At 48.0% G+C, this 17919-nt stretch overlaps 1 protein-coding gene across 1 annotated transcript in view; it reads left to right on the top strand.

The window, feature by feature from the left end:
- Positions 1–17919, top strand: part of LOC138265051 (mucin-4-like) — a 183506-nt gene that overhangs the window by 4364 nt on the left and 161223 nt on the right. The window lies entirely within an intron of this gene.

Here is a 17919-nt window from a genome sequence, read left to right as displayed (position 1 = left end):
TAATTTGAGGTACAACAATATAGCCAACAAACTCAAGTTTAGCAGCAACAGAGAACAGCAATATCTTATGTAAGGTGAATCAAGGTAATTCTCAACCTAACAGCTACAATACAAATGCAATAATAGCAGTACTAGGCACACAAATGGATTCTTATTGAAGTTATAGCATTCACCAATATGGACTGTATCAATCATTAACTCTTACCCTCCGTGACGGCTCTTTTACTGATCTAAACAATTGAAACTTTCTGGAGGAGAACACTCTTTACACAGTGCTGCATCTCTTTTCTCTGAGCGCCAGCAAATCAAACAGCACACTCTAGACTTCTATTGACTTCTATTTTCAGGTTAGCATTGCAAATCCCCAAACGAATTAGGCATTGCTGCTAGTTCCAAGCAGAGCAAAGGGTCACTTTTTTAGTTAGACTTATTACTGCAGGCCTTGAAAAATCATAAATATTTTACTAGACCTGCAGGTTGAGTAACTTAAATAATTTACTCAACCTAACTGTAATGTACTTGACCCATACATGGGTCTCAAATTGTGTGATCCCATTCAAATATTTTAGTTTAAAGAGTCGACTTATTCTGTATTCTCACATATGAGTGCACCTTCAAATATGTGAACTTCTCATTTTTTGTTGTACAAAAAAAACCCTCTTTTGTTCGATTAAATAGACTAAATGTGAGAAACTGGGGCTGATTGCAGAGGCCCCATAACTTTTTGCCCCCATTTTCCACTTTATGCTGGTGTTTTCCTGACTCTGATGGTGCCCTGGGTACTGCTAACCAGTCCCAGGGCCTGTGCTCTGTGTAAAAAGGATATGCAAATTAGGCTAATTATAATTGGCTAAGTTAACCTACCTATAAGTCCCTAGTATATGGTAGGGCATGTAGGTTTAGGGACCACAGCATAGGTGGTGCACACCTAGGTGCATTGCTGAGGTGCCCAGTGTCATTTTAAAAGCAAGCCTGCCTTGCTGGCTGCTTTTAAATTAAAGTTATATGCAAATTCGACTTTGGAATTAAAGGTACTTCCAAAGTCTTAAACTACCTTATTTTTACATATAAGTCACCCCTAAGGTGTGCCCTATGTGCCCCTAGGGCTGGGTGCCATGTAACTATAAGCAGGGACTTTATAAAAATAGATTTATAAGCCCTGGTGAGGTAAAAACAGCCAAATTCGTTTTTCCCTCATTGAAGTAAATGGCCTTCATAGGCTAGAATGGGCAGACTTTATTTTAAATTTTAAAGTCTCCTTAAATGTTACATACCAAGAATTTGGTATCAAATTGATTGTTATAATAAATCCCACAACTTCCAGTTGTTGGATTTAATATAACTAGTGCAGGTAAAAAGTTTAGACTTTACCTAAAAAGTTGCCAATTTCAGCTCTGCATTGTTTTTGCTCCTGTGCTCTGATTGGCCAGCCTGCAGCAGCTTCTGCCAGGCTACTTTAATGAGGTGTGAAGTGGCCTGACTTCACACAAAGGAATGTGCTTGGGGGAGAGAATCTCCCCTCAGCACATGGTGAAGCAGGAAGGGGGAGGGCTGCCAAACTGGTCTTCAAAGGCAGAGAAGGACATCTGGAGCACCCAGCAACACCCCCACATCCTGCAACCCCAGACAGCTAGGTGCCCCCTTGATTAGATTAGGAGAGGGCAGGAGAGGGGTGTGTTTATGATTTTTAGCCACACCAGTGGGTGGGCTCAGCCAGATCTCTCCTCTAAAAATCAGATTCATCCATTTTGGATTTTTAGAGACTGTTGCCTTCTGGGATGGATTTTTGCCACACTTCCCAGGAAGTGGTCATCACAGGGGGACGACCCTGTCCCTGATTGGAGGACCAGGGCCCCCCTGCTTTTCACCCAGGAGCAAGGATAAAACTGGCAGACCTGCACCCACGCCTCAGATCCCCACCAAATTTCAAGAAGAAAGAACTACAAGGAGAAGAAGGACTGCCCTGCTGGACCCCTGGCCTGCACCTGGACCCTGCACTCAGAAAGACTGCACCAGCTGCACACTTGGGCTTCACCACAAGAAGGACTTTGCCTGGCTTCCACTGGTTCAAGGAGGGACTCCCTGTTTGCTACAGGTGAAAAATTGCTAACCAGAGTCCCCTGCACCAACTCCTGAAAAAGTGACCAGCTGACCACTGTCCAGTGGCCAAAAAGGAGTTTGCGCCAGGTGCACTCTGGGAGTTGAAGTCCGCACTTCCCAAGGACCATCACAGAACTTCTGGACCCTTGGGGTGAGCTGTGGACCCCAAAAGAACCTTAAAAGAACATCTGGGTGAAGCCCCAGAAGTTTGGAAAAGATTGGAGAAATTTTAGAAAAAAGCTCCATAAAGTGACCGACTCGACGCGGAAATTCTAGCCGGCTTGCCTCAACCGCGACCCGGCCTGACTTCGTGGTTCGTCCCGGTCAAGAAAAACATCCAAAAAAAAAAGACTAAGTCCGAACGTAAAAAGTTGACCGGGACCTTCCAGCCATCGTATCCGAGAAGGGCTCCACGGACGTCGGATCAAGATCCAGGTTTACCCCGGTCGAAGGATTTTCATCTCGAAAAAACGACTAAGTCCGAAGGTAGAAATCACCACCGAGGAAACCGACTTCGCGTATCCGGACAAGGGCTCCAGGAGGTCGGATCCAACTGGCAGGTTCGTCCCGGTGAAGAAAAACTTCAAAATAAAGACTAAGTCAGAAGGTAACTTTTTAACCGAGGCTTCCCGCGACCTGTATCCGAGCAGGGCTCCATCGCGGTCGGCCTGAAAGTTTGACCTTGTCCCGGTCCTGGTGCAACCAGATGACCCGATTGGCGCTTTTTGTTTCTATGCGCTAGAAAATAATAATACTTTAAAAATTCATATCTCCGGTTCCCCTGAACCGATTTTAATCATTTTTGTGTCATTTTAAAGATAAAAATATAAGCTATTTTTATAAATTGGTTTTGGATTTTTAAACTGTTTCCTGTGTTTTATTTAATTACTGTTTTGTGATATTTGAATGCTTTACACTTTGTCTCCTAAGTTAAGCCTTGACGCTCAATGCTAAGCTACCAAGGGTAGAGCTGGGATTAATTTACTGAGACCTAACTGTACTTTTGTGGAGGTTTGTGGCTTGTTGCTAGGTGTAGGTACCTACCTGCCCTACCAATAACCCATTTTCCAACATAATTGGAAGCAGCGACGGGATCCTGTACTTGTGTTCAATATCACGTTACAGTTTTAGATAAAACAAATTAAAAATCCTTTAAATTGTCCTAGTGCAAAAATTGTTTTTAATTTTTAATTTTAATTTTTTTAAAAAATTAATTTGGATTAATTTCAATTATTGGATTTTTGTAATTTTTCTAAATTCTTGTTTCCAATTTTTGCAAAAAGTTTTTGGTGACACAAAACTAGGGAACCATGGAGCTTGATCTGGCTAGCCTACCCACACTGACAGTAGTCCAGCTTAGGGGGTTGTGTATTGAAAGAGGGTTGCCTGCAACCACTGATCTCAGGAAGCAAATCCTGATCACATCCCTGACAGCATGGGCTGAGGCCCAAGAGGTAGAGACAGAGGAAGCTCCAGAGGAGGAAGAAAAAGAGGAAGATGCTAACTCTAACCACTCAGGGGAGGGAAGGCATCAGACCCCAAGTGAGGAAGAGGAGGAACGGTCCTCAGTAAATACAGTCACTAGGGGCAGACCCAAAGCTAGTGGTAGGAAGGGGGTCCTTTCAGGAGGAGAGAACCCATCCATCAGGGAGAGAGAGCTGGAAGCCCAGCTAGCCTACATAGCTTTGGAGGCAGATAAGCTTGCCCTAGAAAAAAAGAAGTGGGCAAGCAAAGAAAAAAAAGATGGAAGCAGCGATAAAGAAGCTGAGGTGTCCATGGGTGGGGGAGTTTGCCCCAGATTACCCAAGGGGGTGGTTCCTGCTTATGTAGAGGGGGATGACATAGATAAGTGGCTAGGGGCCTTTGAGAGGGCACTCCAAATGAGAAGGGTTAGGCCTCAATACTGGGGTTCCCTTTTGTGGGAGTTGGTCCCCAACTCAGGGAGGGATAGGCTTCTGACCTTAAGGGGGGAGGAGGCAGATTCATACCCTAGTATGAAGAGGTGCTTAGTCAAGAAGTTTGGTCTGACCCCAGAGCAATATAGAATGAAGTTCAGGGACACCCAGAAGGTCAGTACCCAGTCTTGGGTTGACTTTGTGGACACCTCACTAAAGGCACTAGAGGGCTGGATTATTGGCAACAAAGTAAATACTTATGAGGGGTTATACAATCTGATCATGAGAGAGCACATCTTGACCAATTGTATCCAAGAAAGGTTACGCCAGCATCTAGTGGACTCTAAGCTGACCAACCCTAGAGAGCTAGGGGAGGCAGCTGATGAGTGGTTGAGAACCAGGGTGGTTGTCAAGTCCCAGGGGGGAGACTCCAAGAAGGGGGGGACAGGTCCCCAAAAACCTAAGGAGGGAGGTGGTAAGCCCACCACAGAGACTCCCTCTGTACCCCAGAACCCTAAGAAGGAGGAGAGTAAATCCCACTCCCAATCTGACATGCAGAGACAGGGAGACCCAGGGTTAAAAAAGCTCTTGGACAGTAGGGCTTGCTTTGACTGTCAGCAGACAGGTCACTTCAGAGGAGATGCAGCCTGTCCAAAGAAAGTGGTTAGCACTGGGCTGTCCAGTGTAGCCATAGAGGAGGATTCCTCAGATGATGAAGTCCTCCTAGCATTGTGCTGGGAGACAGGACCAGATGGTAAGCTGGTGATCCCTGAGGGTGGGAGTAGGCACTTCCACCACATTCAAGTGAATGGGATCCCTACCACTGGCCTGAGAGACACCTGTGCCAGTCACACTGTAGTGAGTGACCGGTTAGTGACCCCAGACATGTATGTCCCAGGAAAGACAAAGAAAGTCAGGATAGCCACAGGGGAGGTCACCTCCAAACCTGTAGCCATAGTGCCCCTAGAGAGGGAGGGTATCCTTGACTGGATTAGGGTGGTAGTCAGTGCTGACCTTCCCCTAGATTGTATCCTGGGCAATGACCTCCCAGAGTTGAGTCTGGTCACAGATGGGGTGGTCGCCCAGGGCGCCCCCCCAACCCAAAGTCCTGGGGAGTCAGTCCCTACAGTTAGGAGACAGGGGTCCCCAAGAAAAGGAAAGAAGAAAAGGAAGGGTAGGCCACTCTTAAAGAGAGTTCCAGGGAGCCAAAGGCCTTCTGCCCCAGTAAGGGGGGAGCCCAGAGGTGGCACTGGTGAGGCCTCACCTGACCCCAAGGAAGTCCTGAGTAGTCAGGCAGCTGTCCAGATGCAAGGTGTTGCCCCTGCACTGACAGAAGGGAGAGTGGAAGGAGGGTGTCTGCCACAGGAGGTGGTAGCCCCCCACTCTAGACAGCAAGAGGGGTGCCAGGACCCCAAAGTTGCCCCTAAAGCAGCTCAGCCACCTGTCAGTGGAGAGCTTAGGGTGTGGTTCTGGGTACTGACAGCTGTCAGTAGCCTCTGCTGGGTGCTAGCCTTCCTGGCAGCACTGTACTTGGCCTGGGAGGCAGACCCCAGAGCCAATAGCAAAGTAGGCCCCCTGACCCTATTGGTCATGGTGGGGTTGCTCAAGTGTTGGGTGACCTCTTTGGGTAAGCTAGGTGTTGCCCTAGCAAAGTTTGGAGTAGGGGAGGTGGGCACCTCACTACCCAAGTTGGCAGAGAGAGAGGAGGAAGACCCCCCTAGAGGGAAGTTTCAGTTTGAGTTGGGTCCTTTCACTGTTGGGATGGCTTCACTACCCAGAGGGAGTGACCCTGACAGGGGGATGTAAGGCAGAGTAGGCCCTGCAAAGGGACAGCCAGTTTTCTTCACTGTCTTCCTCGCCTAACAAGCCAGGAAGACTCTCCCAGGGTTGGGCTGAGTCTCCTGGGCGTGTGGGCTGGGGGGGGTTGTGTGAGAAACTGGGGCTGATTGCAGAGGCCCCATAACTTTTTGCCCCCATTTTCCACTTTATGCTGGTGTTTTCCTGACTCTGATGGTGCCCTGGGTACTGCTAACCAGTCCCAGGGCCTGTGCTCTGTGTAAAATGGATATGCAAATTAGGCTAATTATAATTGGCTAAGTTAACCTACCTATAAGTCCCTAGTATATGGTAGGGCATGTAGGTTTAGGGACCACAGCATAGGTGGTGCACACCTAGGTGCATTGCTGAGGTGCCCAGTGTCATTTTAAAAGCAAGCCTGCCTTGCTGGCTGCTTTTAAATTAAAGTTATATGCAAATTCGACTTTGGAATTAAAGGTACTTCCAAAGTCTTAAACTACCTTATTTTTACATATAAGTCACCCCTAAGGTGTGCCCTATGTGCCCCTAGGGCTGGGTGCCATGTAACTATAAGCAGGGACTTTATAAAAATAGATTTATAAGCCCTGGTGAGGTAAAAACAGCCAAATTCGTTTTTCCCTCATTGAAGTAAATGGCCTTCATAGGCTAGAATGGGCAGACTTTATTTTAAATTTTAAAGTCTCCTTAAATGTTACATACCAAGAATTTGGTATCAAATTGATTGTTATAATAAATCCCACAACTTCCAGTTGTTGGATTTAATATAACTAGTGCAGGTAAAAAGTTTAGACTTTACCTAAAAAGTTGCCAATTTCAGCTCTGCATTGTTTTTGCTCCTGTGCTCTGATTGGCCAGCCTGCAGCAGCTTCTGCCAGGCTACTTTAATGAGGTGTGAAGTGGCCTGACTTCACACAAAGGAATGTGCTTGGGGGAGAGAATCTCCCCTCAGCACATGGTGAAGCAGGAAGGGGGAGGGCTGCCAAACTGGTCTTCAAAGGCAGAGAAGGACATCTGGAGCACCCAGCAACACCCCCACATCCTGCAACCCCAGACAGCTAGGTGCCCCCTTGATTAGATTAGGAGAGGGCAGGAGAGGGGTGTGTTTATGATTTTTAGCCACACCAGTGGGTGGGCTCAGCCAGATCTCTCCTCTAAAAATCAGATTCATCCATTTTGGATTTTTAGAGACTGTTGCCTTCTGGGATGGATTTTTGCCACACTTCCCAGGAAGTGGTCATCACAGGGGGACGACCCTGTCCCTGATTGGAGGACCAGGGCCCCCCTGCTTTTCACCCAGGAGCAAGGATAAAACTGGCAGACCTGCACCCACGCCTCAGATCCCCACCAAATTTCAAGAAGAAAGAACTACAAGGAGAAGAAGGACTGCCCTGCTGGACCCCTGGCCTGCACCTGGACCCTGCACTCAGAAAGACTGCACCAGCTGCACACTTGGGCTTCACCACAAGAAGGACTTTGCCTGGCTTCCACTGGTTCAAGGAGGGACTCCCTGTTTGCTACAGGTGAAAAATTGCTAACCAGAGTCCCCTGCACCAACTCCTGAAAAAGTGACCAGCTGACCACTGTCCAGTGGCCAAAAAGGAGTTTGCGCCAGGTGCACTCTGGGAGTTGAAGTCCGCACTTCCCAAGGACCATCACAGAACTTCTGGACCCTTGGGGTGAGCTGTGGACCCCAAAAGAACCTTAAAAGAACATCTGGGTGAAGCCCCAGAAGTTTGGAAAAGATTGGAGAAATTTTAGAAAAAAGCTCCATAAAGTGACCGACTCGACGCGGAAATTCTAGCCGGCTTGCCTCAACCGCGACCCGGCCTGACTTCGTGGTTCGTCCCGGTCAAGAAAAACATCCAAAAAAAAAGACTAAGTCCGAACGTAAAAAGTTGACCGGGACCTTCCAGCCATCGTATCCGAGAAGGGCTCCACGGACGTCGGATCAAGATCCAGGTTTACCCCGGTCGAAGGATTTTCATCTCGAAAAAACGACTAAGTCCGAAGGTAGAAATCACCACCGAGGAAACCGACTTCGCGTATCCGGACAAGGGCTCCAGGAGGTCGGATCCAACTGGCAGGTTCGTCCCGGTGAAGAAAAACTTCAAAATAAAGACTAAGTCAGAAGGTAACTTTTTAACCGAGGCTTCCCGCGACCTGTATCCGAGCAGGGCTCCATCGCGGTCGGCCTGAAAGTTTGACCTTGTCCCGGTCCTGGTGCAACCAGATGACCCGATTGGCGCTTTTTGTTTCTATGCGCTAGAAAATAATAATACTTTAAAAATTCATATCTCCGGTTCCCCTGAACCGATTTTAATCATTTTTGTGTCATTTTAAAGATAAAAATATAAGCTATTTTTATAAATTGGTTTTGGATTTTTAAACTGTTTCCTGTGTTTTATTTAATTACTGTTTTGTGATATTTGAATGCTTTACACTTTGTCTCCTAAGTTAAGCCTTGACGCTCGATGCTAAGCTACCAAGGGTAGAGCTGGGATTAATTTACTGAGACCTAACTGTACTTTTGTGGAGGTTTGTGGCTTGTTGCTAGGTGTAGGTACCTACCTGCCCTACCAATAACCCATTTTCCAACACTAAACATTTGCTCCATGTATAATATGAATCTAGCCCACCGTAGGCGGGTGTCGTGCACCTCGCCTACCGAGGTACAGCCTTGGCGCCGGCAGAGTACCTCCTCGCTCTCCATTACGCATCGTCATGGAGACGCGTGGGGGCCGTACACCTGACCGGCACCGGACTTCCGGGTTGCCGGATCGGAGAAAGGAGAGGACGCCATAAAAAGGACGGACGCCGAACCAGAAGGGAGAAAGAAGACAAGAGAAGAAGACGAGCGGACAGAGGAGCTGAACAGTGCTGAAGCGCCTGTGGCCGAACCGAGGAGGGAGGAGCAGAAGCCCTGCACACACGCTGGAGTTGAAGAAAACTCCCGAGAGGACGAAGAATCCTGCCACGACCCAGGAGGGTCGTGGCTAAACAAGGTACGGGGCATATTCAGGGGCACCCGCATTAAAGGGGCAAGAGGGAGGAGAAAAGAGGAAAAGGGAACTGGGGAGGGTGGAAGGGGAACAGGGCAGCTTGGGTTGGGGAGCCGGGAACTTGGGACTCACAGAGCACGTTACCCGCCCTGCACTACCCTGTCACAGTCCCAGTAATCGCCCCGGTTCTTGCGCTCTCTCTTTCTTGACCCAAACTCAGTAACAGCACCACCCCCCGTCGTTCCTCTCCTCACACCCCTCCCTTATACTAACAAGATAACGAAGATAGTAACCTACCGTTACACTTACCGAGACCTGTCCTCTTGTTCTATCGAGAGTCCACGGGCGCCCAGAAAGAAGCCGTCAGCGGATCGCCACCTATAAGGAGAACAGAAAGAATATTAAGGACGTGTACAAACCACCCAGCACCTAAACCAGAGAATCCCCGGAAAAAGACTGAGGAAAAAGACTAAGGAGAAGACCAGTTTCTATTCTAGCACCTTTATTATAATTAATAAACCCTGGCTACGGCCTTATAAAACCTTACAATCTGAGTCCGAGCCTCTGTACTACTGAGCCCAACAACCACGCCCCACCACACCCACATATAGGGTATACATGATGCATGACTCATATCTTATGGCCTGATTTAGATCTTGGTGGTTGCACCACCAAGATGTGTCATCAGGTGACTCGAGAATACAGTCAAAATCATAATCTTGTGATGTATTGTGATAAGGATTAAAGGGCAACACAATGGAGTAGATTTGATAAGAGCTGCATAAAAACCACAGCGCTGCATTGCATGACGAGGAGTGAAGTGTGCAGTTCTTCATTTACCAACAGCTATATGCAGATGGTTTCATTGACTGGGTTCGGGCAAAACATATATTAGTGAGAGGCTCAGGACTTCATTATGGTGAAAAAGGGAGTGACTGGTGTTTTGTGCAATATTTATGCTAGAGGCATGCCCTTTAGTACAGATTCCACTAAATATAAGCCACACAAAATATGTAATTTCACTTAAAACACACATGTTGTGCACTGAAATATTACACAATATTCCACTTGCCCATTCTTTGCACTTATTTTTATTTTATGGTACAATTTAATGCAAAGCAAGGTCGTGCTACTTCACCATACCTACTATTGCACTGAATGATAGTTAAGTTTGCGGGTTGGCACTACACAGTCAAAAAGGTATAGTAAATGTGGGTCAAAGTGTCCCACAGCTACATTGAGAGACCTACAGGTAGTGATGGGAATTGTTGCCACTCATAAGTATGAAACTGATCAAGGTGGTAGTGGACTAACGGAAGGATAAATAACCCAGCAATATCCAAAAGCATTGATATAAAGTCCAGAAGAACCATCACACATGCTAGTGACAGAACTGGTAGCCTGATTCACAAAGGTAACTTAGGCTTTTGCGTAACGTTTTTACTTTTGACTATTGACAAGCAGTCTGATTCACAAAGGTAACTTACACTTTTTGAGTAATTTATGCTTTTAAATAAGTTTACTACTTTTTGCCTATTCAAGCAATCAGAGTGTAAGTTACTACAAAAAAAAAAAACAGTAGTACTACAGTACTACACACATGGATAGCCACTAATACAGTAACACCCTCTCATATCAAATAAAGGAAGTAGGGAATAAAAAAAAATCTACGTATGAATAATAATAAATTAAATTCTTTAAAATAGTTACAATCATAAATAAATATAATTTAATGGTAAAAAAATATAATTGTACATATTTATGATTTAATGAAAAATATTTTAAAGCCCTATTTTAAATTTTATAATGAATGTAGCATTTTTTAATTAAAATATAATTACATTAATTGTAATTAATTCTATACATTACATGTTATAATTATTAAAGCTTATTCTTAGACCTGTGAGCCTTAGGGTGGTTTTCCTCCAAATTTCTTGCCTGCTTTGCCTCATCTTTGATGATTTGTGTTTGTTGGCCTTAGAACTCTGAGCACTTTACCACTGCTACCCACTGCTGAAGTGTTTGAGCTTCTCCCCTAAAACATGGTAACATTGGTGTATACACATTTGGCATATTTAATGTACTTATAAGTCCCTAGTAAAGTGAACTATATGTGCCCAGGGACTGTACCTTAGATGCTAGTAGTAGGCCTGCAGCAAGATTGTGCCTCCCACACAAATAGCCCTTTAAACATATCTCAGGCCTGCCCCTGCAAAGCCTGTGTGTGCAATTTTACTGGCATGTCCCCTTGGCATTTAAAACCCTTTGCCAGGGCTTAAACCCCCCTTTTATTACATGTATGTCACCCCTAAGGTAGGCCCTGGGTATCTCATAGGGCAGGGAGCTATGCAACTAAAAGGCAGAGCATATACATTTAGGTTTTGCATGTCTTGGTAGTGAAAAACACCCAAATTCATTTTTGACTACTGTGAGGCCAGCCCCTCTTATAGGTTAGCTTTGGGAATGCCTTATTACACTTTTAAGCTTTCATTCCTGATTTAGAAGGGGTAGCATTGTCATGTTTCATGTCATTGGAACAGTGATGATAAAGCCTCTTTACCGGTAAAGGTGGATTTAACATTACTATTTCAGGAATTCCACTTTTAGTAAGTTAGCATGTCTCTGCTCTTGAAGCTCTGTGTGCCTGCAGTCTATCTCCAGCACACCTCTGGGGTGTGAGACAGCTACACTTTGTGCATTCCCTCTAGCCAGCATAAACACAGGAAGTTTAGGTGTGTCAGATCACTCATCTGGAGTCTGATGGCTATTCCTGGGGAGGAAGATGGGAGAGGCTGACACTTGCACTTGAAAAGGTAGTGTCCTGCCCCCGCACAAAGGACCGATTACTACCTACTGGTAGTCTGGAGCCAAGGCTAGGAAGAAAGGACCTCTGTGCACCTCAAAAACCCTTCTTTGAAGTCACCCACACTTCAAACTAGGTATAAGAACTTGACATCTAACCCTACCAAAGCAGTACACTTCTGGACCAGTGGATACTCTGCTAGGAAGACGGAATGCTGTGCTGCTACAAGGACTGTCACACTGATGGACCCTGCTGAACATTACTGGCCCCTGCTTTGCTGTGCCTGCCTGCTGCCCTCCTTGCCTGGGTGTAAAAGGACTTGACCCTCATCATCCCCACAACCAAAGTGACTCCAAGGGCTTGTTGGCTTGCCTCCTGTTTTCTGCAGTCCAAGGGACATCAAAGATCGCCTACAATTCCCCAATTGCACCTGCCTCTGTGAGTCCTGCCTCGCCAAGTGGTGCCAATCCAGTCCTGGGCCCTTGGAAGTAAGTTTTTCTGTGTTTCAACTCTCGATATTGACGCATCTCCGCCATTGTGTCTATCGGACCAGGCGCATCACTCCTTCGACGTGAATGCCTCGCCACTGCTGCTGTTTGAGGACTTCGCATTGGCTGGTTGGCTCGACAATGACGTACCGCCTTCACCAAAAGGGTGCGACGCCAAGGAGATTGCATCAACCACTGCGTGACTCGTCGACAATGCATCCTTGACTGCACTGATCAGAACCAACACATTGTCATCACATTGGATCCCCTGCTGCTCGCATCGGAGCTTCAAAGTCGATGCAATCCTCCATCAAAGGCACATTTTCAGCGGGATAAGGATTGTCCCCATAGTGGCCCGCACTCCATTGCTATCTGAATGTCTATCTTAATCAGATAACCCCGGATGGTGCTTTATGCTTCTAAGCACTACAGTTTTATAAAAAATTCATATCTAAATTTCTTTTTTTTTTTAAACATCTTTTTATTGGGTACATACTTGTCATCAAAAAGCATTAAAGTTACCAGCACAGTTACCATGGTATTAAAAGGTACACTGGTCTACCCCATGAACATCATCTCAGTACAATTGTAGTTCTAAAATGTCCATATTCCATTTCCTAATATCAGTGTATAAAGGTGGATTATGTAGCCGGGTTCAAGACCAGTGTCAGAGGATCACCACTGGGACTACCCCTAGAGGTATTCCTCTAGCCCCAGATCTTACCCCATTTGCAGGGACAGCCCCTACCCTCATACATTACTTTCTCTCCCTCCATACACCAGTCCATGTCACGCTTCCAGTCACTGAAGGTAGGGGCCAACAGCATGCCCCATACTCGGGCTATGCTTCGTTTTGCAATAATAAGCCCCCCGGCGAACTAAGGGCCATATTTATACTTTTTGACGCAAAACTGCGCTAACGCAGTTTTGCGGCAAAAAATTTAGCGCCGGCTAACGCCATTCTGAAGCGCCATGCGGGCGCCGTATTTATTCAATGACGTTAGCCGGCGTTAGCCGCCGGCGCTGTCTGGTGTGCGTTAAAAAAAATGACGTACACCAGGCAGCGCCGGCGTAGGGGGAAAATGGCGTATGGGCGTCCACAAATGGTGCAAGTCAGGCTGAGGCAAAAAAATCGCCTCAACCCGATTTGCGCCATTTTTTTACAACACCCAACCCCCATTGAAATGACTCCTGTCTTAGCAAAGACAGGAGTCATGCCCCCTTGCCCAATGGCCATGCCCAGGGGACTTTTGTCCCCTGGGCATGGTCATTGGGCATAGTGGCATGTAGGGGGGCACAAATCAGGCCCCCCATGCCACAAAAAAAAAAAACAAATACTTACCTGAACTTACCTTAATGTCCCTGGGGTGGGTCCCTCCATCCTTGGGTGTCTTCCTGGGGTGGACAAGGGTGGCAGGGGGTGTCCCTGGGGGCAGGGGAGGGTACCTCTGGGCTCATTCTGAGCCCACAGGTCCCTTAACGCCTGCCCTGACCCAGGCGCTAAAATCCGGTGCTAATGCAGGTTTTTTAGACCCGCCCACTCCCGGGCGTCATTTTTGCCCGGGAGTATAAATACGACGCATATGCATCGGAGTCATTTTTTAAGACGGGAACGCCTACCTTGCATATCATTAACGCAAGGAAGGTGTTCACGCAAAAAAATGACGCTAACTCCATGAACTTTGGCGCTAGACGCGTCTAACGCCAAAGTATAAATATGGAGTTAGTTTTGCGTCAAATTTGCGTAAAAAAAAAACAACGCAAATTCGGCGCAAACGGAGTATAAATATGCCCCTAAATCTGGTCCATGCGTCCCAAGTCCATGGTCTCCTACACATTCAAAAGTCATCATTTTGGTGAAGGAATCATATCTCCACCACAAACACTATTAATGCATGCCACCACTGCATGCATTAATAGTGTTTGTGGGACTTAGGACAGTCCCTTATGATGTGGAAGAAGGACCCTTCATTCAGACACTGCTGATAACAAGTTGAGTCTGTTCTGTTGCCCATTATGGCCAAAGTATTACAGGAAAGGTACGCTCTGTGCAGAATTTTGACCTGTACCAATCTAAATCTCGCTTGGATTGCTACCTCTTTTGGGGAACCCAGCACTGCTGACCAGTCCTCATCTGTCAAGTCTAACAGATCAGTCTCCTACTGATGGCGCATCGGGGGCATTATTAATTAGCTTTTTATATGTTGGGGAGATCGTCCGGCTCAAGTGATCATCTAAAAGTCTATCCTCAAGTGGTGATGTTTCTGGACGTTCCCCCCCTTTAGGGATCGCCGCTTAACCCCTTCTGTGCCGCGGACGTAGTGGTTACGTCCTGCGGCACAGTGCTGCTGTGCCGCGGACGTAACCACTACGTCCTCGGCACACAGCCCAGAGGGAGCGCTCTCGCTCCCTCTGTGTGCTTCCCCCCACCCCCCAAAGTTAGGGATGGAAGGGGAAGCCCTTCCCCTTCCACCCCCGACCCCCCCCACCCCCCCATAATGACGTCAGCACGCGATCGCGCGCTGACTTCATTATGGGGATATCGCCCACAGGAAGCCATTTGCTTCCTGTGCGGCGTGGAGTGAGGAGGTGAGTTCCTCTTCCCGGTGGGTGGGGGGTTTGGGCTAAAGAGGCACCGGGGAAAGGAAAGGCTTTTCCTTTCCCCCGGTGTCTCTTTGAGCATTCCTGCTGCCCGATCGCATTGCGATCGGGCAGTAGGAATGCCCACTAGACACCAGGGATTTCTTTTTTTTGTTTACTTTCCTGTTTCTTGTTGACGGGGAGCGGCCCCTTGGGCAAGGGTCGCTCCCCTTTGGGGGGCAATTAGTTACGGCCATTTCTGCCCCCCTTGGGGGCAGATTGGCTACTTTTTAGCCAGATCTGCCCCCAAGGGGGGCAGAAAACACTAGATCACCAGGGATTTATATTTTTATGTGCATTTATGTGTGGGGGGGGTGCCCCCTTGGGCAAGGGGCGCCCCCCCAAGGGGGCAGAGAACTGTTGGCCTTTTCTGCCCCCCTTGGGGGCAGATCGGCCTATTTTTTTTTAGGTCCATCTGCCCCCAAGGTGGGCAGAAGCCACTTAGGCACCAGGGATTGTGTGTGTAGTGGATGGGGGGGCGCCCCCTTGGGCAAGGGTCGCTCCCCTTTGGGGGGCATGTCTTTTAGGGCCATTTCTGCCCCCCTTGAGGGCAGATTGGCTACTTTTTAGCTAGATCACCAGGGTTTTTTATTTTTATGTGTATTTATGTGGGGGGGTGCCCCCTTGGGCAAGGGGCGCCCCCCCCAAGGGGGCAGAGAACTGTTGGCCTTTTCTGCCCCCCTTGGGGCAAACCGGCCTATTTTTTTTAGGTCCATGTGCACCCAAGGGGGGCAGAAGCCACTTAGGCACCAGGGATTGTGTGTGTAGTGGATGGGGGGGCGCCCCCTTGGGCAAGGGTCGCTCCCCTTTGGGGGGCATGTCTTTTAGGGCCATTTCTGCCCCCCTTGAGAGCAGATCAGCCTATTATTTTTAGGCTGATCTGCCCCAAGGGGGGCAGAAACCACTAGAAAGCCAGGGATTTTTTTTTATGTGTTTATTTTTGTGGGGGGTGTCCCCTTGGGCACGGAGCGCCCCCCCAAGGGGGGCATTGACCTGTTGGCCATTTCTGCCCCCTCTGGGAGCAGATGGGCCTATTTCTGTAGGCCCACCTGCCCCCAAGGGGAGCAGAAGACACTTAGACACCAGGGATAGGGTGTGTGTGTGTGTGTTAGTGGATGGGGGGGGGCCTTGGGCAAGGGTCGCCCCCCACTTTGGGGGCACATGTACCCAGGCCATTTCTGCAACCCTTGGAGACAGATCAGCCTATTATTTTTAGGCTGGTCTGCCCCCAAGGGGGGCAGAAACCACTAGAACGCCAGGGATCTTTTTTAAAAAAATTATTTTTGTGGGGGGGCGTCCCCTTGGTCACGGGGCGCCCCCCCAAGGGGGGCATTGACCTGTTGGCCATTTCTACACCCCCTGGGGGCAGATGGGCCTATTTTGTTAGGCCCACCTGCCCCCAAGGGGGGCAGAAGCCACTTAGACACCAGGGATAGTATGTGTGTGTGTGTGTGTGTGTGTGTGTGTGTGTGTGTGTGTGTGTGTGTGTGTGTTAGTGGATGGGGGGGGCCTTGGGCAAGGGTCGCCCCCCACTTTGGGGGCACATGTACCCAGGCCATTTCTGCACCCCTTGGAGACAGATCAGCCTATTATTTTTAGGCTGGTCTGTCCCCAAGGGGGGCAGAAACCACTAGAACGCCAGGGATTTTTTTTTATTTGTTTATTTTTGTGGGGGGCGTCCCCTTGGTCACGGGGCGCCCCCCCAAGGGGGGCATTGACCTGTTGGCCATTTCTACACTCCCTGGGGGCAGATGGGCCTATTTTTTTAGACCCACCTGCCCCCAAGGGGGGCAGAAGCCACTTAGACACCAGGGATAGTGTGTGTGTGTGTGTTAGTGGATGGGGGGGGGCCTTGGGCAAGGGTCGCCCCCCACTTTGGGGGCACATGTACCCAGGCCATTTCTGCACCCCTTGGAGACAGATCAGCCTATTATTTTTAGGCTGGTCTGCCCCCAAGGTGGGCAGAAACCACTAGAACGCCAGGGTTTTTTTTTTATTTGTTTTTTTTTGTGGGGGGCGTCCCCTTGGTCACGGGGCGCCCCCCCAAGGGGGGCATTGACCTGTTGGCCATTTCTACACCCCCTGGGGGCAGATGGGCCTATTTTGTTAGGCCCACCTGCCCCCAAGGGGGGCAGAAGCCACTTAGACACCAGGGATAGTGTGTGTGTGTGTGTGTTAGTGGATGGGGGGTGGGCCTTGGGCAAGGGTCGCCCCCCACTTTGGGGGCACATGTACCCAGGCCATTTCTGCACCCCTTGGAGACAGATCAGCCTATTATTTTTAGGCTGGTCTGCCCCCAAGGGGGGCAGAAACCACTAGAACGCCAGGGACTTTTTTTTTATTTGTTTATTTTTGTGGGGGGGCGTCCCCTTGGTCACGGGGCGCCCCCCAAGGGGGGCATTGACCTGTTGGCCATTTCTACACCCCATGGGGGCAGATGGGCCTATTTTCTTAGGCCCACCTGCCCCCAAGGGGGGCAGAAGCCACTTAGGCACCAGGGATAGTGTTGTGTGTGTTTTTTTGTTTGTTTGAGTGCTGTCCCCTTTGGCAAGGGTCGCTCTCCATGGGGACACACTACTAAAGGTATTTTCTGGCTTCCTTGGGGCAGACAGGCCTATTTTTTTAGTAGGCCCATCTGCCCTATTGCAGAATCCACTTAGGCACCAATTTCTAAATGTTTGATTGTGGGGTGTTTGTCAACTGAAGAAGTCTTTGCATTTGTGATAAAAAAAAAATCCTCCTTTTTGTTCTAGTTCAAAGCTTTTGCTTTATTTGCTGTGGCTCCTTGCGGTTTTGGTGGTGGTTGACCTGCAATTTGCACAGTTGCATGTTTTAGGTAAGTAAAAACAATTTACTCCAAAGGAGTATTGTTGCCATGCATGAATGACATGTTTGTAGGGGGTGTACTAAATGCAGGATTGTGTGTGAAATTGTCCTTAGGTTTGTGCACAATGATATTTGTTTTGTCTTATTTCTAATTTGCCTTTCTTTCTTTATTTTTAGTGGGATATCATTGGTGATTGCTGTGTAGTTGCTGGTGAATCAAGCTTTTTCAGGCAAGTGAGCGGTATAGTTTTTGAGTTTATAACTCTTACTAACAAAGCTACACTTTGTTACTTGTCTTACACAGTGCTGGTTGTTGGTGGTGAATTTGTCCAGTTAATTTTAGCAGGAGA

Source organism: Pleurodeles waltl, chromosome 11, assembly GCF_031143425.1.
Source record: "Pleurodeles waltl isolate 20211129_DDA chromosome 11, aPleWal1.hap1.20221129, whole genome shotgun sequence".
Taxonomy (NCBI): Eukaryota; Metazoa; Chordata; class Amphibia; order Caudata; family Salamandridae; genus Pleurodeles; species Pleurodeles waltl.
The sequence above is the reverse complement of the archived record's forward strand: the minus strand, read 5'-3'. Positions and strand labels throughout refer to the sequence as shown.